Source organism: Macaca fascicularis, chromosome 16 (genome assembly GCF_037993035.2).
Source record: "Macaca fascicularis isolate 582-1 chromosome 16, T2T-MFA8v1.1".
Classification (NCBI taxonomy): domain Eukaryota; kingdom Metazoa; phylum Chordata; class Mammalia; order Primates; family Cercopithecidae; genus Macaca; species Macaca fascicularis.
The window spans coordinates 80,435,927-80,459,061 of NC_088390.1; the positions used below are offsets into that span (position 1 = coordinate 80,435,927).

At 49.2% G+C, this 23,135-nt stretch overlaps 1 long non-coding RNA gene across 1 annotated transcript in view; it reads right to left on the bottom strand.

Moving 5' to 3' along the window:
* The window catches only part of LOC107127855 (uncharacterized), an 81,761-nt gene that overhangs the window by 53,038 nt on the left and 5,588 nt on the right, over positions 1-23,135 (bottom strand). Inside the window, exon 2 of the long non-coding RNA XR_010582192.2 lies at positions 12,347-12,501. This is a non-coding gene — a long non-coding RNA (uncharacterized lncRNA). The remainder of the gene's footprint in view (positions 1-12,346; positions 12,502-23,135) is intronic.

Sequence of the window (23,135 nt, forward strand, 5' to 3'; positions counted from 1 at the left end):
CTCCCCCCATCGTCCTGCTGAGCTGAGAAGCGTTCCTGTTTGTCTACTTCTTGTTAAGCTGCTGCTTCAAAGCAGAAACAGGAGGCAGTCCCTCTGGTCCACTTGCCATTCACACTCTTTGGGCCAAACCCCCTTCCTCATGGCCCCCAGCAGTTTCCACAAATGCTGCCATCCCACCTGTAGCCAGAGAGGAGAAGATATATAGAGTCCACCTTTGGAAAGAGGAGAGGAGCTGGCCACAGCCCGGGGACACTGACCGGCAGCCTGGCAAGAAGAGAAAGTGGCTGTTTACCCTGAGCCAGGCTTTGGAGTCTAACAGAACCTGGTTCCCAGTCTTCCCCATATTGGGGAGCACCACCACAGTCACTCAACTGTTCAGGAAAGAAGCTCGTGTGCTCACTCTTGACTCCTGTTTTTCTCACCTCTACATCCAATCATCAGCAAGTCCTTTCCAGAGAAGCAATCCCACCAGTCTGTGTCCATTCTTCTGACAGGCTGGGGTTGACTTCCGCTTCTTTGGACACTCTATTATAAGTGGAATTCCCTTTATAATGGGTGTGCTCCTGCAAATTTGGGCTTAAGCTGCATTTTTGTAAATTGAACCCCAACACGCCATTGGCTTACCCAAGCTGTCACTGAGGTTGGCTCCTCAGGGAATCCTAACACTTTAACCCTATTTCTACCGCTGGAAGACTCTAGAATTTTCCAAAAGGCATTTAGTACTGACCCACTCATGTTCCTGGTCACGGGTTGTTCCATGGGTTTTAACTACTGTGCCACTTATTGAGCTCCTAGCAGCAGTTCCCAGGGCTGCCCTGTAGGCAGCTTCCGCTGGTGCTGATAGAGATGACTGTGCTGGCCGCACTCCATTTGACTCCCCCATCGTCCCCTGCCCCCATTGCCTTGCCAAAGCCATGCTCTCTTCTCCCCTCTGCTCTGTGCCTTGGAAGGGTGACTTCTCCAGGCTGTGTCAGCTGGGCCTTTTTGTCTCCTGCCTTCTAATTGGGTTTGGCCTATCAGAGGCACTGGCAGGAGACCAAGGGCAGGAGGAAGGAGCGATGGGGGTACTGATTCCACCCTCTCCCTCCCTGCTGCTGTTCTGAGAGCAGCTGTTTCTATCAGGGCCATGGTTCCTGTTGGGTGGCTGCCTCTCCACGACTCCAGGCTCTGATAGCTCCACTTATTTTCCTTGTCCCTTTGGACCTAGAGGTGGCAAAGGCTCCCCACTCTTGCTGGCCCTTGGATCCTACACCAGGGGAGCTGGTTTCCTTAACTCTTCTCACAAGTCTACAAATGCCCACGTCATTAAACTGCCTTTGCTGGATCCCCTCAAGGATACCATCTGCTTCCCTTCGGGACCCTGCCTGGCACAATGACAGTCATGACGATGATGTTGCCACGCTCTGAAGCTCAAAACCCTGACTCCCAGCCCCCACCCAAGGCCCTAGGTAACTCACTTCTAGCCCCAGGGTAAGTTGGGAGGAAGATTAGATGCCTCCGAGGAGTCCAAAGATGTCGAGGTGGGGCAGGCACCCCGAGGGCAGGGCTTCTCAGCCTCAGCATGACTGGTATTCCAGGCTGGATCATTCTTTGTTGTTGGGGTGGCTGGGGCTGTCCTGTACATTGTAGGGTATTTACCAGCATCTGTGGCCTATACCCACTTGATACCAGGAACGCCCCTTCCCAGTCACGATCATCTCCAGACATTGCCAAGCATCTCCTGGTGGGGAGAGTACCCCCCGGCTGAAAACCCTGACCTCCAAAATGGTGGGGCATGAGCTGAGGGCTAGCTGGGCTGGTTTGCTTCTTAGGAGGCAAAGCACAGAGCAGGCAGCCCAGAAACCCAAGAATGGAGTCCTCGGCGAGGCAGAGATTCCATCGCGGCTCCTCTGTGTGCCTTTCTAGCCTCAGCAACTGAGCGGGGCCAAGGCTTGGACAAACTCACTGGTCACCCTCAGCTCGATGCCCTGCTTGGCCCTGCTGCCTGAGCACAGGGGTCCAAAAGGCACCACTTGGCTCTCTCCTGGCCCTCCCACCACTCACCCACACTCTCCTCGTCTCCCCTTACCCGCCTCAAAATGATTTTGGGAGGCAGCTGGCAGCAGGGGAGTACAGCTGCCGCTAAGTTATCCAAACGATTTATCTTAAGATTCATGCAGAATTCATTGTGTGGGGACCAGGGTGGGTTGCGCTTTAATATTCATGCAGATTTGGAAGAAATGTTAATCACGGGTTTGGGTAATTTGCACTTTTGCTTAATTCTCCTCCTCCTAGGCTCTGTTGGCTGCCCCGCTAGCCCTCTCGCTCCTCTGCTCCTGGCTCCTGTGCCCTGGGGTTCTTCCAGCCCACGGTGCAGCTGGGGTGGACTCAGAGGTTGGAGGGAGGGTGCTGACCTGCTGTCCCCGTGGTCGGGCTGGCCCCACAGCACCTCGGGGTGGGGAGGGGGAGACGGGGTGGGCAGCAACGGGAAGAGCTGCAGGAGCCTCTGGGACATCTTACCGGGAAATAGATAACCTGCTATAGCAACCAGATATGTGCAAATTAGCATTGATTATTCTCAAATTAACAGCTTGGGCATTTCAAACCCAAAACAAGGCCTCAGCTCTGCTCTGATCTTGCCCTCCCTCCCAGCTCCCAGCCCAGACTGTTTCCCCCTCCCCACAGTGACAACCATCTGGGCCTCATCAGGGTGAGAGGCAGGCTTCCTAGGGGACGGGACCTGGGGGGTTTCCACCAGACCTCATCGCCCTCTTGCCCCTCACTTAGGCCTGGGGCCTGAGCACAGGGGCCCAAAACAACTGGCACCTTCTTCTGGCTGCTCCCTCCCAGCCCTCGCACCCCTCACCCGTGCTCCCCTCCTCTGCCGTTACCACCTCCAAATGATTTTGGGAGGCAGCTGGAGGCACGAGAGGAAGAGATTCTTCTGTAAATTTTCCCTGGTTCCGACTGCCCAGTATAGCCAACTCCACCTCCTCAGCCCTAGTTTGGGGGTCCAATCCCCTGGAAATCAGGGGTTTTGAACCACGGGAGCTTTGCCCCCAAGAGATGTCTGGCAATGTCTGAAGATGACTGTGAAAGGGAAGGATGGCTCTGGCATCACGTGGGTAGAGGCCACAGAAGCTGCTAAGTATCCTATAATGTAGAGGACAGCCCCGGCCACCCCAGCAACAAAGAATGATCCAGCCCAAAATACCGAAAGTGCTGCGGCTGAGAAGCCCTGCCCTTGGGGTGCCCGCCCCACCTTGGCACCCTTGCTTTTCCTCAGAGCCATCTAGTCTTCTTCCCAACTCACCTGGGGGCTAGAAGTGTTACCCAGGGCCCTGGGTATGAACCCCACATACATGGAGAAGGAAGCTTAGGACTCAAAGCCACACCCCATGAGCATGTGTCTCACTCTCTTCCAAGTAGCTGGAGAGGGCCCAGGAGCCACAGCAGAAGAACGCTGGAAAAGCCCTGAGTGCCCCAAGCGGAGGATCCAGCACTCAGAAGGGGCTGCTCTCTACACTCCCCTCTCCATTTGAAGATAAGAAAAGTAGAGTCCAGAGAGGCAAAGCCACTAGCCCATGGGTACACAGCTCATTAGTGGCAGAGGGAGCTCTGAGTTCAGGTTTGCCTGAGGCCCAGTCAGATGGCTGCAGCATCAGGGTCCAAGCAGCAAACAGGCACCACTCTGAGTGTCTAAAAGGGGGAGATTTATGCAGGAACTTGATTGCACAGGTGAAGGAAGAACTGAGAAGGGGACAGGGAGACATTTTGGGAATTAGCAACAGTGGGAAGCCGCTACCACCCCAGGCTGAAGGGACAAACGGAGGAGAAGGCATCAGTGGACCCCACAGCCAGGTCCATCCTGGAAGCTGGCGGATCTATCTAAAGAGAGCAGAAGCAATGAGGAAATCCAGCAATGCTGGAAAGAAGGAGGAAAAATCCTCTAGCTTCTTCCTCCTGCTTGCTCCCATCTCCTGCCGGGACTCAATGCCCAAACCAGTCAGGAGCCAGCTGCCACGGGCAGCCCCCCAAGGTGCTAAGCAGGGCAGAAGGAGCATGGAAAATGGGTCTGAGAACCAGCAGGCAACTGACCAGCACAAGAACTTCCAACCCAAATGCTGTTCCTCTCCCTCCCTCAGGCCTTGCCGGGGACTTGGGAAGAGGAGGGTGAGGAAGAAGACCCAGGAGGAGAGGCACCACAGGACTGTCCCATGCACCGGAGTCAGTGGAGACAGCGCAGCTGAGTTGAATAAAAAGGGAGCTCGGGGCTGGGGGTGTTGAGAGTTGGCTCTCTCTCCTCCAGGCCCATCCTCCCACCCCTGCTGGGATCTGGTCAGCTTCCAACCCCAGCAGCCGGTGTTACCTGCCACTGCCTGTCAGCTTTCCCCACACCATGCAGCTGCTTCTATCTTGGCCCAGAATAATAATCAGGGAGCCACAGACACAGAGAAAGTGTGGCAGTAGTCCAGATGGCTGCCCCTTCCCCTACCACTCCCTTGCTGTAAAGACTGGGTGTCCAAATCCCTGACGCCCACTCCCACTAGACACACAGATATGCATGCGCGGGCACAACATACCAAGGGGTCCCAGAATTAGAGTTCCCTGGGAAGGCTCTCACACCAGACCATGTCAAAACGCAACAGAATATCTGTTAAAGCAGGGAGTGAATGAGACGCTCATTGAAGGGGGGCACTTAGAAATAGTCTCAGCCCCTTCCTCATCTAGTGGAGGAGAACTCACACAGCAGCACAGCAGACCTTTTCCAACAGGGAACCCCTGGAATGCTGCAGGTGTACGGCAAGGAGGCCACCACCTGTTGCAGGTAAAGGGCATAAACTGTGACATGCCCTGAGAGCCCTGGGATTCAGAGGTCAGTTGGATCCGATGGTCCGAAGGTCGCCCAGGATGGCTGGCCCAAAGCAGCGCCTTAACACCATACCTGGCACATGGCGGGCATTGAGGAGGCGCTTTTGTCTGCTTAAATTGCTAGCCCTTCTTTGGGCTCTTTTGGGAAGACCCCTCATGTACTACGTGAGCTTCAAATACAGTGGCCTGAATGGCCCCTCCTGGTTACAGAGTGATCACGTGACATCATACACGTGCCCGTGTGATTGAACTCTCACGGTGCTGCATTCCCCAGATCAGAGTGATGGGTTCAGAGATGGGCATGGAGCTCAAGCCAGCCAAGTAGTCTTGCCTGGGGCAAATCTACTGACTCTGTTGGAAAAAGGATGCTTTGGCAGGTTCACAGATGGCAACAAATGTACCACTAGGTGCCTGTATAGATAGCAGGGGAGGCTCTGAGTATGAGGGGGCAGGAGGTATACGAGAACCCATATTTTCCACTCAATTGTGCTGTGAACCTAAAACTCTCTAAGAAATAAAGTCTATTAAAAGCAAAAAGGTTAAGGTCTTTAAAGCAAGGGAAATAAAAAACAGAAAGATGCCAATATAGAAAAGAAAGAAAGACAGGCTGTGCATGGTGGCTCACACCTGTAATCCCAGAATTTTTGGAGGCCAAAGGGGTGGATAACTTGAGGTCAGGAGTTCAAGACCAGCCTGGCCAACATGGTTAAACCTCATCCCTATTAAAAATTCAAAAATTAGCTGGGCATGGTGGCAAATGCCTGTAGTCTCAGCTACTCAGGAGTCTGAGGCAAGAGAACCACATGAAACCCAGGAGGTGAAGGTTGCAGTGAGTGGAGATCACACCACTGCACTCCAGCCTGAGTGACAGAGTGAGACTCTGCCTCAAAAAAAAAAAAAAAAAAAAAGGAAGGAAGAAATAATATAATTTAATGTTAAAATATTTCTGTGTGTGAGGCAGAGGGGCTGGGAATTGTGCTTTGCAAACTAAGAGCTATTTCTATGAAATTGTGTATTTTAGGGGGGCATTTAGATACAGGAATTATTTAAATAGCTTAGCTTCTATTGAACTTCTTTTGTGTATGGGGTATGAGATGGTATGAAAGGCCATTTGTAACTACCTTTTAAAAAGTTATAAATGCAAACTAAGAGCTATTTCTATGGAATTATATATTTTGGGGGGCACTTAGATACAGGAATTACTTAAATAGCTTAGCTTCTATTGAACTTCTTTTGTGTATGGGGTACGAGATGGTATGAAAGGCCATTTGTAACTATCTTTTAAAAAGTCATTTTTATTGAGTCTGAATATTATAATAATATTTTGCACTGCAGTTGCTAGTGCTGGGAGAATGAGAGCCTGCAGAGCCAGTGGTTATCCTGCCTGTGCTGTGCAGGACCCTGTCATGAGAATGAATCCAAATTGAAGTTCTAGGAGAAGAGAAACAGAAAGTCCTGATGACATTGTTTGGACCCCTGGAAACACTCATGCATAAAGTCAGCACAACTCTTGGACATTTCAGATACATGGGCCAATGAATTCCCTCATTCAAGTTGTGTTTCTGTTACTTGCAACAAAAAAGTCCCAATGAAATAAATAAATGGATAAATGAGCATATAACCCAAGACTTGAAAGACAAGAAAACAAACTTCAACTCCTGTTCCTGAGATTCAAAGTTAAAGAGGTTTATGTGGATAAAGCAAGGTAGACCAGCATGGCCATGCACAAAGCTTAATGGCTGAGAAAAACAATGAGAACTCTTTGCTTTATAAAACTACCACGTGAAAGGAAGAGTCCAGGCTGGTAACCCAGCTCAATGCAATGGCTTAAATGTTTGTGCAGAAGAGTAGATTTTACTAGAAGGTAAGGCTAATGTCAGAAGCTCCCCAGATCAAATCATCCTATCACTTGGTTGCACATTGAAAGTTGTTGGTCAAGCATGGAAATCTGAACTATAGGGGGCTGTGACCTCGATGCCCTTGGATAGCACTGCTGTACTCTGAGTTGGGATTGAGACCATGAAGAACCTGCCATTAATTAGTCAGTGTCATTCACTGAGCTCTGCAGGCCCAGTCTCCAACAGCGACATCAGGTGGTAGTGGGAAGTAATGGCAGTGATTGACCGATGAGACTCTAGTTGTTAAGTCTCTGATGGAATAGGGCTGTACCCCCTAGTGCAGAGTAAGTCCCTGAGATTCTTAGACAAATCCAGTGTGAGGGAGGCCACAGGAGGAGATCCTGGACATTATGAGTATTCTAGCAGACAACTGGAAAAAAATAAGAGCTGTAATATGTTTTCCTCCCAAACTGGAAGATCAAGTCATATGTTTTCCAAAAGATGTTTGAGGCTAGAAGGTCAAGAGCTTAGAAGTCTGACTCCAGCCTGTCATTATTCCAGTGTGTGACCTTGGGTGTGTCATGTTCACTTTTATTCTTTATTAACATCCCCTCCTCCCACACTGGAGAAAGAGAATGAGAAGAGCCAGGACTCCCCTTCCAGCACACCCACAGATGACGTGGACAAAGCTCTCTGAAGGTCACACCTGCATCAGGTGGCAGTGGCTCCAGGCAAGTATCTCTCATACTACACAACAGCCTCCATGCCCTGTGGCTATAGGAAGCTTCCAGGACAGCAGAGCTAGAAGAAAGCATCCTCCTGGGGTGAGGAACAATGCACAATGTGGGATTTATATCAGGGGTGACCCTAGCATTGAGTTTAGGACAACCTCCTGCCAAGCAACTCTCACCACCCCAATCCCAGTCCCCCAGAGGCCAAAACACAGACCTGACACCCACTTCAGGGCCCCCTGCTCCTCTCCTGTGACACCTACCTCTCCCTGTGGAAAATGCAAGTAGGGGCCAGGTACAGTGGCTCACGCCTGTAATCCCAGCACTTTGGGAGGCCGAGGCAGGCGGATCACGAGGTCAAGAGATAGAGACCATCCTGGTCAACATAGTGAAACCCTGTCTCTACCAAAAATACAAAAATTAGCTGGGTGCGGTGGTGCATACCTGTAGTCCCAGCTACTCAGGAGGCGGAGGCAAGAGAATCGCCTCAGGTGGACGTTGTAGTGAGCCAAGATTGTGCCACTGCACTCCAGCCTGGGTGACAGAGCAAGATTCCGCCTCAAAAAAAAAAAGGAAAAAAAGAAAAGAAAAGAAAAGGCAAGTAGGGCAGAAACACCTGTGGGCCCCAGGATGCTGGACCACAGCGTGCAGGCAGGAGAATCCTCTGTCAGAGTCAGAGAGTCTGGGCTAGAGGGAATCTCAGCAATGTTCTCTAAGTACTTCAGGTCACAGACAAGGAAACTGAGGCCCAGCAGGGGGAGTGAGTCTAGAAAGCCTCCCAAGGGGATCATCGGCTGGGCTGGCCAAGGCTGGGGCCCAGCTCACCTGTCTCCTAACCCCACACTCCCTTCCAGCATCCCCCTCTTCCCAGTGCCATATCATCTCACACAGGGGCTCTAGGTCTCTTAGCACAGCATGGCAAGCTCATGGCCACAGACGAGGATAGTGTGGGGCAGACAGTGGGCCTCTAAGCCCATCCCACCCCTGCCCTTCTGCCCGGGGCAGGGAGCTTCTGAGCCCACAGTAATCCCCTGAGCTTCCAAAGGCTGTGGAAGCTGCAGGAGCTCTGTCCGGAAGAGTGCAGACTTAAGGGGGATTTGGGTTGAGCAGGAAGAAAGGGAGTGGAGGGGGCTGAGGCCCAGAGATGTGCTCTGAGGGGATTGGCTGTGGATGCCAGGAGCACCATGTGTCAAAGCTAGATCCGAGCTCAGACATAAGCCCCCTTCCCCTCCTTAGAGGGGAAATACACAGGCTGCTTTCAATGAAGGCTTTAAACAGAACGTGTCCAGGCGTTTCAATGTTCTCTTCCCAGAATAGGCCCCTCAATTCCATCTTCTCTGAGCTGGCAACTAAGGAAGGACATCTCTAACTTTGCCTGAAAATTAGAAGTCTGCCCCTTGCAATTTGCTCTGTGAGAGACAGTGCAGTGCGGTGGATGGGCTGGAGACACCAGCTTCGATTTGGGGGTGAGGCTGCCTCGGACTGCAGCTCTGCCACTTACTGACTGGGTGAGCTCGGGAAACTACTTTATGTCTGTCTGTCTCTGAGCTCCAATTTCTTCACCTATAAAGTAGCAGGGTAGCATTGCCTACTATATTTGTTTTTCATTGCTGCTGTAACATGTTGTCGCAAATTTAATGGCTTGAAACAACACAAATTTATGATCTTACAATTCCATAGGTTAGAAGTCTGCCATGGGTCCCATGGGGCTAAAAGCAAGGCTTCAGCAGGGCTGCATTCCTTCTGGAGGCTTTGGGGAAAATTCTTTCCCCTGCTTTTTCCAGCTTCTAGAGGCTGCTCACATTCCTTGGCACGTGGTCCCTTACGTCCGTCTGCCAAGCCAGGAGCATAGCATCTCTCTGACCATCCTGTCATCATATCTCTTTCTCTGAACCCCCTCTTCCACTTCAAAGGCACATCCAAGTTATAATAATAATAATAAACTCCCCAGCCCCAAATCCTTAACTTAATTACATCTTCAAAGTCCCTTTTGCCATGTAGGGCTCCAGGGATTAGGATGTGCCTATCTTTTGGGGGAAGGGAGTATAATTCTGCCTACCACGTCTACCTTTTAGTGTTGCTGAGCAGGTTTAAGTCAAGGATTTAGCCCAATGCCTGGTACGCAGAAACCACTCGATAAAGGGCAACTGTATTCATGGACATGGCCTCATTTTGTGATGTCTTCAAAGGGCAGCTCCACCTGCCTGTGACACACTGTGCCCCATCCCCTGCACACACATCACACCCAGGCCAGCAGGCATGTAGCACCCAGGGCATGTATGACAGGCCCGCTGCCTCTCTGCACACAGCCTGCCTCTGGCACAGGTTCCAGATGCGGCTGTGCATTTTGCTTATGCGTAAGCATTTGCATCCTCTTGCAGTGCCACAGATGTTTGCACAGATGTTCATATACTGACAGACACATGTGCACATACATGATCTGCCACTCAGGATCAGCAAAGTACACACAGACACGCACACACACACACACGTCCCATATATGCAGGTCCATATCTCCCCAGACCCCACTGACAGAGGCCCCTGTTCGGAGAGGACACTGCCACTTTTTCTGGCCCTGAGCAGACTGAGCTGCCTCCCTGTCCCCTGCAGCCTGCACTCAGCAGCCCCTTCCATGTCTTGTCCTGGGTGTCACCACCTCCCACTCCCGCTCCCAGAGCCCCAGCTCCATTGATTGGCCTTGCAGCTCAGCAGCCGGAGATGTGCCCCAGCTGGAGGAAAACACTTGTAATTTATGGAGTGTCTGATTTTTAATCAGTTTTTTGTTCCTGCGCTGTAATTGTCCTAATTAGATATACATATTTTGATGAAGGTTTTTCCAAAATAAAAATTGTAATCGAATCTTGCTTGACATTCTTTACACCCACTCGCTCGGATCCAAACTTCCACAGCAGCAGGCTCTGGAAATCGTGCATGCAGCTCGGGCATCTCCACATGCCTCCCCCGGACCACTGCAGGAGCTGTCCTGTGGCCCTCACAGGCTGGAAGGCAGGCGCCCACTAGGCAGGCCAATTTCCTTTGCCCTGGGCCTCCAAGCACCCCCATCAGAATGGGGCAGCCTTTTCCTGTGGATCTGGCCCCTCCAGGGCTTCTGGGCCAAGGCTTACCCCTGGGGGAGGGCTTAGGACTGTCTAGCACTGAGGTGCCCTCTCTCTGCCCATCCTTTTGCTCCCTGGGGCCCCTCCACCAACCATGGAGAATTGATGCCATCCCACAGGCCTCAAGGGCAAAGGCTGGCTTCTGTCATCCCCCACTCTTATAAATAATAACAATTCCTGCCCCTTATGGAGTATCTACCATGTGCCAGGCACAGCGTTTTATATACATTAGCCCTAATCTGCATGACAACCCTCCGAGGGGATTTTTCAGAGGAAGAAATCCAGACTTGGAGAGAGTAATTCATTTGCTCAAGGTCACATGGCAATAAATGAAAGGATTGCAGTCTTCTTTGCCGAAACACTGAGAGGCAATGGCTGCCTTCCTGGGAAGATCCAAGAGGAGCTAGTTCTCCAGCTCCTCCTCTTAGGCAGGGGATCCACAGGGCTGATCTTACCCCTGCACCCCAGCATCAATCTGCAGCTGACCCTGAATAGCTAATGATGCAAAATTCCTCCTTCTGAGCCTACAGTACAGACCACACATGAGAAGTCTGGTGTCTGTCTACATGAGTCTCTCTGGGACCTGGAAACCAAGGTTCAGGTATCAGAGCGTAACCAAGAAGTCAGCCTTGAGACTGGCTGGGAGGCTGTGGACAAGAGCTGGTTCCTAGGATCTTAGGTTCCAAGAAGGGCCCTCTCAGCAAACCTATCAGGAGATCCAAGCTAAGAACTTTCTGTGCTGGTTCTTAAACTGTTGACTGTTACTCCAAACCCTCCCAGTCATACTCCGCAAACCATGGTTGTGCTTTGCCTGATGCGCCCAGTTAGCTCCTGCCAGTAGGCAGCACTTGGGAGACACAAAGGCAAGAAGAGGGAGAAGGACTTGTTCCTTTCCCTTTGCTTCCTGTCCCTCTCAGGGTTGCCATGGCGATGAGTCTTCAATCTGGTGGTGGAGCTGTTTCCATTGTCAGTAGTTGGTCCTGGTTTGCAATGTGCTTGTCCTACACTTCAGAAGGTGCCTTATTGTGCCCTCTCAGAGATCCCAGCAGCAACTGGCACCTGCCCAGTCCCTGAAGAGCTCTGAGTTCCAGCTCCTAGTGGCCTCTCCACTAAGCTTCTAAATTTGAGTAATCCCAACCTCTTCCCTTGTTCCCTCAGCCCTAGGGATCGTGGCTGCTTCTTGCAGTTGCTACCTTTATGATTGCTTCGTAAGTATCACAGAACTTTTGCAGTTCTCCAATACTCCAAGTCCTTCTATTAAATTATCTTGTTTAAAATAACTGGTGTGGTTTCTGATGTTTTACTGTACTACACCCTGCATGGTGTCCAACTGTAAACTGGAAAAGGTGTGTTGAGAGGTGCCACAGCCACACCTGTGTTGGGGAGTGTGGCCCACTGGCCCACAGAGCTGGGCAAAAAATCCAGCAGAGAACTATGCCACCTCTAGTACTCAATTGGCACACTAGGCTGAACTAATAAAGGAATAAGTGAATGAATGGGCAAAAGAATTAATAAATACAATAAAAATGATCAACCATAGAGCAGTCTGTACCAGACCCAGACATGGCACCCCCCCTTCTTACAGAGCCCAGCACAGACTAAAATCACCAAGACAATCTGATTTGGTAATGGTTAAGATGAGAAGTTCAACTGTTCTCTGGGGTAATTTGACACAGAAAGGGGGAGTAGGAGCAACACTGAATGCCAGCTGAGCCTACTGAGTGTAGTAATTAGGGTAATTAATGCTAGCAACTGGCCCCAAAATCTTGGTGGTTTCATAAAACTGCTCAGTGGTTTATTTCTCACTCACATCAAGTTGAATGTAGATGTTGCTGATCAATTGGTTCTTCTAGGAGACTCTCCTCCAAGTGGTGACTCAGGGATCCAGGATCCTCCCTGAATCTTGAGGCTCTGCTGTCCCTAGGATATCCTGGAAGTCCTCTGTTAGGGATTCTCTATATTGAGCTGAAAGATGAGAAAAGAAAGAAAACATGGAGAATCTCCCACCCAATGCTCAACCACCTTGGCCTGGAAGTAATATGCATCATTTCCATTCAAATTCCATTGGTGAGAACTAATCATATGGACCTACCTAGATGCAAGAGGGGCTGGAAAATATAATCCATGACTGAGCAGCTATTTTCCAGAAATGGTGATACACCATGGATGTGGAACACATTTTTGTTGGTCAGCTAACTATTTCTCTTACCCTCAGGTACAGTATTAACTTGAGGATATGACATCAAAAATACGTTAGACCTTGTCTTAGTCTATTTTGTGTGGCTATAACAGAATATCACAGACTGGGTAATTTATAAACAATATAAATTTATTTGACTTATGGTTCTGGAGGTTGGAAAGTCCAAGAGCACAGTGCTATCATCTGATGAGGGCTTTCTTGCCATGTCATCCCATGGCAGAAGGGGAAGGGCAAGAGAGTATGTGCGAATAAGAGCAAGAGAGAAAGGAACCTAACCTAGCCATTTTATCAGGAACCAAACCTAACCTAGCCATTTTATCGGGAACCCACTCCCACAATAATACCATTAACCCATTCAGAAGGGCAGTGCCCTCATGACCAAGCAGGTGCACCTCGTAAAGGTCCTACCTCTCAACACTATTGTATTGGGGATTGTACTTCCAATACATGAATTTTGGGGGATGTGTTCAAATTATAACATTCCACTCCTGGCCCCCAAATGTATATCTTCACCCTGCAAAATACAGTCATCCCATTCTAATAGTCTCCAAAGTCTTAATTCATACTAGCATCAACTCAAACATCCAAAATCCAAAGTCTCACCTAAATTATATGTGGGTGAGATGGAAGGCATGATTCATCCTAAAGCAAATTTCCTCCAGCTATGAGGTGTGAAATCAATACAAGTTATCTACTTCCAAAATACAATGGTGGGACAGGCGTAGGATACACACTCTCATTCCAAAAGGGAGAAATAGGCAAGATGAAATGAGTAATAGGCTCCAAGTAAGTCCAAAACCCAATGGGGAAAACAACATTAAGTCTTAAGTCTTCTGAATAACCTTTCTTGACTCCATGCCTTGCCTTCTGGAAACACTAGGACAAAGATTGGGCCCCACAACCATGGTTTTACTGGGCTCAGTTCACTCAGCAGCCCTCACGGGTTGGAGTCTCAGACCAGTAGCATTTTTTTTTTTTGAGATGGAGTCTCATTCTGTTGCCCAGGCTCGAGTGCAGTGGCACAATCTCAGCTTACTGCAACCTCTGCCTCCAGGGTTCAAGTGATTCTCCTGCCTCAACCTCCCGAGCAGCTGGAACCACAGGTGCATACCACCACACCCAGATAATTTTTGCATTTTTAGTAGAGAGGGGTTTCGCCATATTGGTCAGGCTGGTCTTGAACTCCTGACCTTGTGATCTGCCCACCTCAGCTTCCCAAAGTGCTGGGACCACAGGCATGAGCCACCGCGCCTGGCCGCCAGCAGCTCTCTTAGTCCGATGCTGCAAGCTCAAGCTAGTAGCTCTATAGTTCTAGGGTCTTGGGAGTGGCCCCACTCTCATGGCTCCAATAGGCATTGCCCTAGGGGGGACTCTGTCATAGCTCTGACTTCACATTTCCACTTGGCATTGCCCTAGTAGGGGCTTTCTATAGTGGCTCTGCCTCTGGTGACAAGTCTGTGGCTGAAGCCCTGGACTGTCCACAACATCCTTTAAAATCTAGGTAGAGAAGGTCATGCCCTCATAGCTCTTGTATTCTGTGCATGTGCAAAATTAGCACCGTGTGAATGTTGTCAAGATTCACAGCCTGTATATTCAGGAGTAGTGAGTCAGGCCACATCTGGGCCTACTTAAGCCATGGCTGGGTTGGCTGAGGAGCTCTGCACCTGAATGTGGGGAACAGAAGCCCAGTGTGGCTCTGGGCCGCAAGCCCATGAAGGGTACCCCAGGCCCATCCCTCAAAATCATTCTGCCCTGCTAGAGTTCTCAGTCTGTGATGTGAGGAGTAGCCTCAAAGATCTCTGAAATGCCTTTGGAGTCTATTTTAGTCTGTTTTCTGCTACTGTAACAGAACACCACAGACTATGTAAATTATAAACAAAAGAAGTTTATTTGGTTCTGGAGGCTGGGAAGTCCAACACCATGGCGCTGGCATCAGGGAATGATTATCCTGTTGTATATGGGTGGAACACAGAAGTTTGCACACAAGACAGAAAGAAATGGGCAAAACTTATCCCTTTATCAGGAACCCACTCTGACAATAACTAAACCACTGCTTCAATAATAGCATTAATCTATTCATGAGGAAAAAGCCCTCTTAATTACCTAAATACCTCTTAAAGTTCCTGCCACCCAATACTGTTATATTGACAATTAAATTTCAATGTGACTTTTGGAGGAGACATTCAAACCACAGTAGGTTCACTCTCCCATTGTCCTGGTGATTCCTTCTGTCAGTACTGATCTTCTTAGCAAATGGTCACTTAGCCACATCCTTAGTTTGCTCTCCTAAACATGTTTTTTCATTCTTCACATGATCAGGCTGAAAATTTTTAAGATCTTTTCATTCTTCTTTTCTTTTCTGCTAATTATAAATTCCATCTTCAAATCATTTATCTCCTCTTACTGTGTGTGGTTAAAAGTAGACAGCTTCTTCACTATTTCGCTTAAAAATTTTTTCTGCCACATATCCCAGTTCACCATTCTTAATTTTTGCCTTCCATAAGGCCTTCAGGCATGGACATAATTCAGCCAAGTTCTTTGCAACTTTATAACAAGGATAGCTTTTACTTCAGTTCCCAATACCTTCTTTCTCATTTCCATCTCAGACTTCATCAGAATGGCCTCTACCATCCATATTTCTACCAACATTCTGATCACAACCACTTAAGTAATTTCTAAGAAGTTTCAGACTTTACCCACATTTCTTCTCTTCTTCCGAGCCCTCTGCAGAATCACTGTTACTGCTCTATTCATGGCAATCTAGACCTTTTCTAACCAGCTTCTCTAGATGCTTCCAGCCTCTACTCATTACCCAGTTCCAAAGCTGCTTATGTATTTTCAAGTATTTGTTATAAAAAATAGCACCACTTCTCACTACCAATTTTCTGTCTCAGTCCATTTTGTGTTGCTCTAACAGAAAACAACAGACTGAGAAATTTATAAACAATAGCAGTTTATTTGACTCATGATTCTGGAGGCCAAAAAGTTCAAGAGCATGAGGCTGGCATCTTGTGAGGACCTTCTTGCTGTATCATTCCATGGTAGTTGGTGGGAAAGCAAGAGAGTGCACATGAGCATAAGCAACAGAGAAACGGAGACAAACATATCCTTTTTATCAGGAGCCCACTCTTGTGATAATGCCATTAATTCATTCATGAGAGCAGAGTCTTCATGACCTAATTACCTCTTAAAGGTCCTGTTTCTCAACAATGTCACACCGGGGATTATGTTTCCAACACATGAATTTTGAGACACACACTCAAACCATAGCAGACCTAGGCCTTTCATGGGAGGGAACACAAACTAGAGAATGTAGGCAGACATAAAGCTGTGTCCATTAAAGAGGTGAAATATATTATTTGCATTCTATTTACTGGGTAACCAGCAACATACTGGACACTGAGTTTAAGAAGTATAAAAATTGTGTATCTTGTAATTCCAGGCTTTGAGCTGTTTTCAGTCTGACTGATGAGACAAGGTTTGTGCCAGTGAAAGTAGAGATTAATTCAAGACAGATGTGATCACCAGTCTCTGCAGGCATAAATCAAGTTTCATAACTGACTGAACTAGTATTTGAACCAACATTTCTTCCTATTTTCATCCCAGTAGCATCATCCTAATCTGGTGACCTTAAGGTCTTTAAAACATCTGGTTATTACTGGAAGAACGTTGCCTCCATCTAAAAGTTGCAACAAAGCTTTCTTTCCCCGAGAAAAATCTAGCCAGCCCTTTGTGTAGGTTGACTATAGTGGGCATGTGCCCAGCATCATTTTCCTGATGGTTCATTCTCCCTCACCCAATGCTGAACCTTCTCCAATCTAAGGAAGTGGTAAGTCCATGATCCGATAAAAATATGCCATCTACATGACACAGTGATCAGTCAAAGGAAGACTCAAGTTGGTCCAATAAAAATCCTTCCCTAGAATTAACTTAAAGATACTAAAAGACAAAATTTATTTTCCAATTGAGGTTGATAAGCTTGGAAAATATGAATTTGGGCTACTTGTGGCCATGTTTCTCACCACAGCAGAGATCATTTTCCAGAGTGAAGCCAAACAAAAGATGGCAGGCAGAGGAGCAAGAGATTTGGAGACTCAGTCTCATCCCTGAAGGCAAGTTCCTACTGCTGTCCCAGAATCCATCAGAGCTCCTGGACCAATACATTCCCCATTTGCTTAAGCTGATTAAGTTGATTTCCATCACTTGCAAATAAGTGAGTCCTGACTAATATGTTGGCTTCACAGTGCCATGCCCAGCACATCTTATCTGCACATCTCTATTTTCCTGCAGAAAAACAACCATTGGACAGAATGGGCTATGAAGCTCTTCTTAAAAGCACACATTCCTGGGCTTAACCCCAGACTTACTGATCCAGAATCTCTGGGGATGGGACCCAGGTATTTGTGTAATGCTATCAGTGATTTTGTTGCACACACAGTGCCAAGTTTGCAGCGTGGGATCACCACATCCCATTGGCTGATTCCTGGAGTCAAACTCCCCTGGAAAATTTTGCTCTAGCCAGGTATCACACTTTAAGATGAATACTAAAGGGTGTTACGGTTTTAATGTGTCCCCCAAAGTTTATGTGTTTGAAACTTAGTCCCTAATGCAACAGGGTTGGGAGGTGGGACATTTAAGAGTAGATTAGGTCATAAGGGCTCTGTCCTCACAAATGGATTAATGTTATTATCCCAGAAAAAGTTTAGTTATTGTGAGAGTGGACTTGTTATAAAAGTGAATTCAACTCCCGCTTGCCCTCTTGCTTCCTCACACTCTCTTGCCTTTTCACCTTCTGCCATGGGATGATGCAGCATAGAGGCTCTCACTAGATGCAGGCCCCATGACCTTGGACTCCCCAGCCTCCAGAACTGTAAGAAATAAATTTCTTTTCTTTCTAAATTACCCATCTGTGGTATTCTGTGATAGCAACACAAAATGGACTCAGACAGAGAGCATGACCAGGAGAAAACCAGGTCAGTGAGGGCACTCGCGCTGTTCTTCCTCTGATGTGTTTTTTCAGAAATCAGGGTGTTTAACCAGGGAAACAGCAAATCCACGAGGGATGTTCTGTCTTCAACAGTGTGAAAACTGTCATGTGGAAGAATAACAGATTGACTTTGTGATGTTCCAGAGGACAGGCCTTCAACCAAGGGCATCCTGGTGCCAGATTTCAGCTAAATAAAGGGAAGAACTTTCCAGCAATTAGAGCTGCCCCATGGTAGAAGGGCTGCCACAGAAAGTAGTGAGCTGCCCGGCTCGGCCGTGTGCAGACATCAGCGGCTCACCATCTGTCAGTTGCTCTGGCTGGGGCTGTTCCACTGGACAGAAGGCTGGACGAGCTGCCATTTTCTTGCCAGGATTCTACAATTCTAGAACGTGGTCTGGGGACAAAAGAGGCCAGGCTTACCAGAGGGGCCAAGTGGCCAGAAGGGGAGAGACGTACACAAGTTTGCTGGAAGGACTCATGTGAGAAACCAAACTCAAGATAGGCCTTGCAGGGCACACAGGTAGCATTAATTATAGCACAGGCCAGCACTGAAGTCAGGAAATTTTCCACTTTTCGTAACTTGGTTTTATTTTACTATTATTATCATGAGTGTGAATTACTGTGATAAAGAGGGGGGAAATCCCAGATATTTCCATTTTGGAAAAATAAAATAAAATCAATAAACTGAAGCCTAATAATGAATATTCATGTCATTGAATATAAACAAGGAGAGTGAAGGAAGGGATATTGTGAATGAAGTAGCTTCCATGTCAAGAAAAGTAGAGCACTGGGGCCGGGCGCAATGGCTGTAACCCCAGCATTTTGGGAGGCCGAGGAGGGAGGATTGCTTGAGGCTGAGAATTCAAGACCAGCCTAGACAACACAGTAAGACCCCATCTCCACAAAAACAAATGAAAACAGAACACCATGGTGCAGGATGCCTGCTCCCTCGGTCCTCAAGGTCAGAGTACCCAGCAGAACCCAGCAGAACCTGAGTTGTGTCTTCACTCAGGGTTTCTCAACCTTTTTCATGCCCAGGCATTTGGAAACTTCTCCAAGTACACTACTATATTTCTGCAGCAGGGAGAAGATTGGAGACCAAGTAGGGAAACGGGGAGGGACAGAGACACTTGAAAGTGGACATCAGACTCTCATTTTGCAGGGGAAGGAGAGAAGAGCCCATGCACATAATGCCGCCCCCGCAGCAGAGTGATAAGGTTGCACAGTGGGACTGGGCACAACCCTGCGGAGGCTGATAAATCACTCAGAACTCTGGAATTTGCAAGTGACAGAAACTGAACTCAACTAGCTTAAGCAAAAGGGGGATTTATTGGCTCTTGTAGCTAAGAGGATTCTGGGACAGCTCACATAATTAAAGAAAAGACTGTGGGGACCAGGACTTTGGGACCAATTCTCTGTCTACAACTCCATCCATGACTCCATCCATCTGTCTCCTCTCCCACACACCCCTACCCAGTTTTCATCTGCGCTTGTCTCTGGTCGCAGACAGGCTCTCTTCCGCACTGATGAAGACGGCCACCAGACACCTCACATTCACACCTTCCCACTCCCGCATCCCCCGAGAAAAGCTCCTGCTGGCAGGATCCATGGCCCAATCTCAAAGGAAGGACTCTGATTGGCCCTGCTCTCATGCCCCGCACCCCCCTCGGACTGATCACTTTTGTACGGGGGATGGGCCCTGTGATTGATCAGGTGTGGGTTCCATGCCTGTCCCTAGGGGCTCGGGAAGAGTGAGGGGCCTTAATAGCAACCTCTACTGGGGTCTGGGGTCAGCCCTGGGATGCATCAGGGGAGTGGGAAAGTGGTGAAGGAGGATCTTGGAGCAAAGAGGAAGGGCCACTCACCTCCCCCTGGGAAAGTCCTCGTGGGCTGATGGTCACTGTAGGACTCCCTCCCTCCCTCCCTCCCACCTGCTGACCCATGAGTCGGGCGGCTCTGCCTTCAGTGTGTGGAGGGATCCAGGCAGGACTGGCTGAGGGCAGCTCGCCCTGGCCCTCAGAGGATGATGCTTGGTGAGGTTCAGCCTCTGTACACACACACACACACACACACACACACACACACACACTTGCATACTCACACACATCCACACAGATGCACACTCACATACCCTCATACCCACCAGACACACCCTGACACACAGAAATGCATACACATTCACACACACACTGACACACTCATACCATCACAAATGCACACTCACAGACACACTTGTATTTAGACACATTTGCACACACAGACACACATTGACATACTCACACTGACACTCATACACACACAGATGCACACACACACTCTCATGCTCACCAGACTGACACACTCATAGACATGCTTACACATTCACACAGATACACATACACTGACACACGGACACATAGTCAGATGCACACTCACACTGACACACAAACACACACTCCCACAATTTACGCACACATTCATGCAGATGCACAATCACACATGTGACACTCACCTTCACAATTCACCCACACATACTAACACTCAGACACATTCACTCATGCTCACATGCACTCACACACTGTCACACAGTCACACACTCATAGACCACTCATACACACACTTTCACATATTCACACACTTTCACACATTCACACTCTCACATTCACACACACATGCACACACATTCTCACACACATTCACACACACTAACACACACATTCAGACACACCCTGTCACATATGCTCACACTCACCCACACACTCAGACTCACACAATCACACTCACATATACTCTAATATATGCTCACACAGTCTCACATATCCACACACTTGATACACACACTCTCACATTTGCACACACACACACGCACTCTCACATATGGTCCCATTCACACATGCACTTGCACACACACTCACGCTCACACACATTTGCACACACATACATACTCACATTCTCACACTTTCTCACACACACTTACACACTCTCACACTCACACACACACTCCTCCATCCCGTAGTCCCTTTGAAAGTCAAGATGGTACCTCCCACTGCCTCCACACAGGCCTTACTGAGAGCACGTGGGGGGTTTGCTCCCCTGGCTCCACAGAGGACACGGGGCCACCTGGCTGCATCTCCCCCCTGGCTGGGAAGGTCTCACACTGTCCCCTCTACTCCCCTCCAGGCAGGATCACCTTAGCCTGAGCATCCCAGTGGGAAAGAGTCTGTCTTGTTTCTAAGGCCTCCAGAGGAAATGCTCATTCCCAGGGAAGGCAAGAAGAGAGAGAAGACGGTGCCTCTAAACTGCCTGGCAGCCAAGAGCACGTCCTCAGTGAAGGCATCCAAGAGCACATCCTCAACGAATGCGTCCAAGAGCACATCCTCAACGAAGGCGTCCAAGAGCACGACCTCAATGAAGGCATCCTTGTCCCACCGCCCTGCCTGAGAATTCCCAGACTGCGGTTGGAACTGTGCACCCCCAGACCATCTCTGCACCTTCTCTGAGTCCATTTCCCCACCTGCTTGGTGGAGGTCAACATGCCTGCCCCGAGGGCCACCCAGAGGACACCAGGAGAGATCAAGTGGCACCCAGCACAGAGCTGCCCACTCAGGGACGGGTCGACAAGGTCGGCTCCCTTTCCCTCCTGCAGAGGTCACAGCTGGGAGACGGTGGACTCCCACGTGAAATCAGAGGAGAGTGATCCCTGGGCAGGGTCTGCCTTGTCAGCTGCATAATCTGTCCTGGCTGAGGCAGAGAACCTCAGATCTTCACCATCCTCAAAGCTCACTTCCCAAAGAGTCCAAACAGGAAAGCCACTCTAACTCCCCTGCGTGGTTTGGAAATCCAGACATCAAAGCCTCTCACTGCCTGTGGGCATTTTCTACCCGCTCCCTGTGCTCTCTTCATCCACACTTCCCTCCCCCTACAGGCCCCTGGCCCTCCTCAGTGGACCCCTATGTCCTTCCTCTCCTCCGCTCAATCAACAAGACCTTTCCAACAGTCGTCTCTGCCATGAAGCCCCTGCAAGCCACAGCCTCTAAACCCTGGTTCCTAACCAGTTCCTCCGCATACCCCTGCCTGTCCCATTGCCTCCTAGCTGGATTTTGATTTAGGATCTAGCTCCAGGAGAGCCAGGTCCTAGAGGGCACAGGTCTTGCGTAGTGGACACACTGCTACAGCCAGGCCTGGCTCAGTGGCAGGGCACATCCAGGGCCCCTTTGGATGGCACTAAAGAGGCCACGTGAACAGTTCCCTCATTCCCCCGGGAATTTGTCTGCTCTTGGTCTCCCTCCAAAACATCACTTCTCCTTTCAGAGGCCACCCCTTTTCTGTTAGTTGATATTTATGGGTAATAAGCCAAGCACATCGAAGCGGAGGTGAAATGCCTCTTGAAATAAATACTCTCCCCAGCAAACAGGTCAATCCATCCAGGCAGGATGGGCTTTGCTGGCAGCCAGGGAAGGGCAGGCAGGAGCCCTGGGAGCAGGAGGGAGAAAGGGCTTCCGGGGACTCTGAAGGATGAGATGGGATGGGTTGGGGGAGAGGTGGGCGCGTCACCGCATTTGACGCTGTCATCAAAAGTGGAAATGGAAGGCGCAGCTTCTCAGCCCCATCACAGCAGAGATGAAGCAGGTCATTTTAAAGGCTGGCTCTGGAGTGGCAAAGACAGTCCGTGCAGTGCAGAAGCCTCTCTAAGTGGGGAGGGTGAGGAGTCAAGGTCACTGAAAGTCAGCAAAGCCTCCGTCCATGAGTGCTGGGGCTCGGAAGGTCCTAGGACATGGGGGGAGCCTGGGCCAGGCTGCAGAGGTCCAGGACATGGATGGGGCTGTGCATGTGAGCTGGGGCTCATCGGAGGTCATTAAGCCCCCTGCCTCACCTCTTAGCAGGACCACCTCACTAAACCCATCCTCAGTTTACGGTAGCCTCTCCTGGTGTCAGTTTCTTCTCAGGGAAAGGGTCATTCAGTGGGGCAGGGCAGGGCACCACTGAGCTCCACACCTAAGGGATGGAAAAATAACTCCAGCTTCTAAATCTGTCCCCTCCCATGAGGACTGTAGCCTATTTCTACTTCCAGAGGTGACCTCTCCTCTGTTACAGATCCATAAGACCTGGTCCATGCAGAGAGCTTCACCCCAACACACATTCCCAGGCACAGCAGATAAAGATATTCTAGAAAGCACACACATACACACATGCACAGGCCTGTATGCACACTTACACATGTGCGTATATACACATGCATGCACATATATACTACACACACACATGCATGCACACATGCACACACTGTCAAACTGCTCATACAGATCCAAACTCCACTTGCACAGCCACACAAAGAAACAAAACAATCCCACACTTAGTTTCTACTCTTAACTGCCAGAAAAGCCGGGGGTGCCTTTCACATGCTAGGGACAAAACCAGGAAGACAGGCGAGGC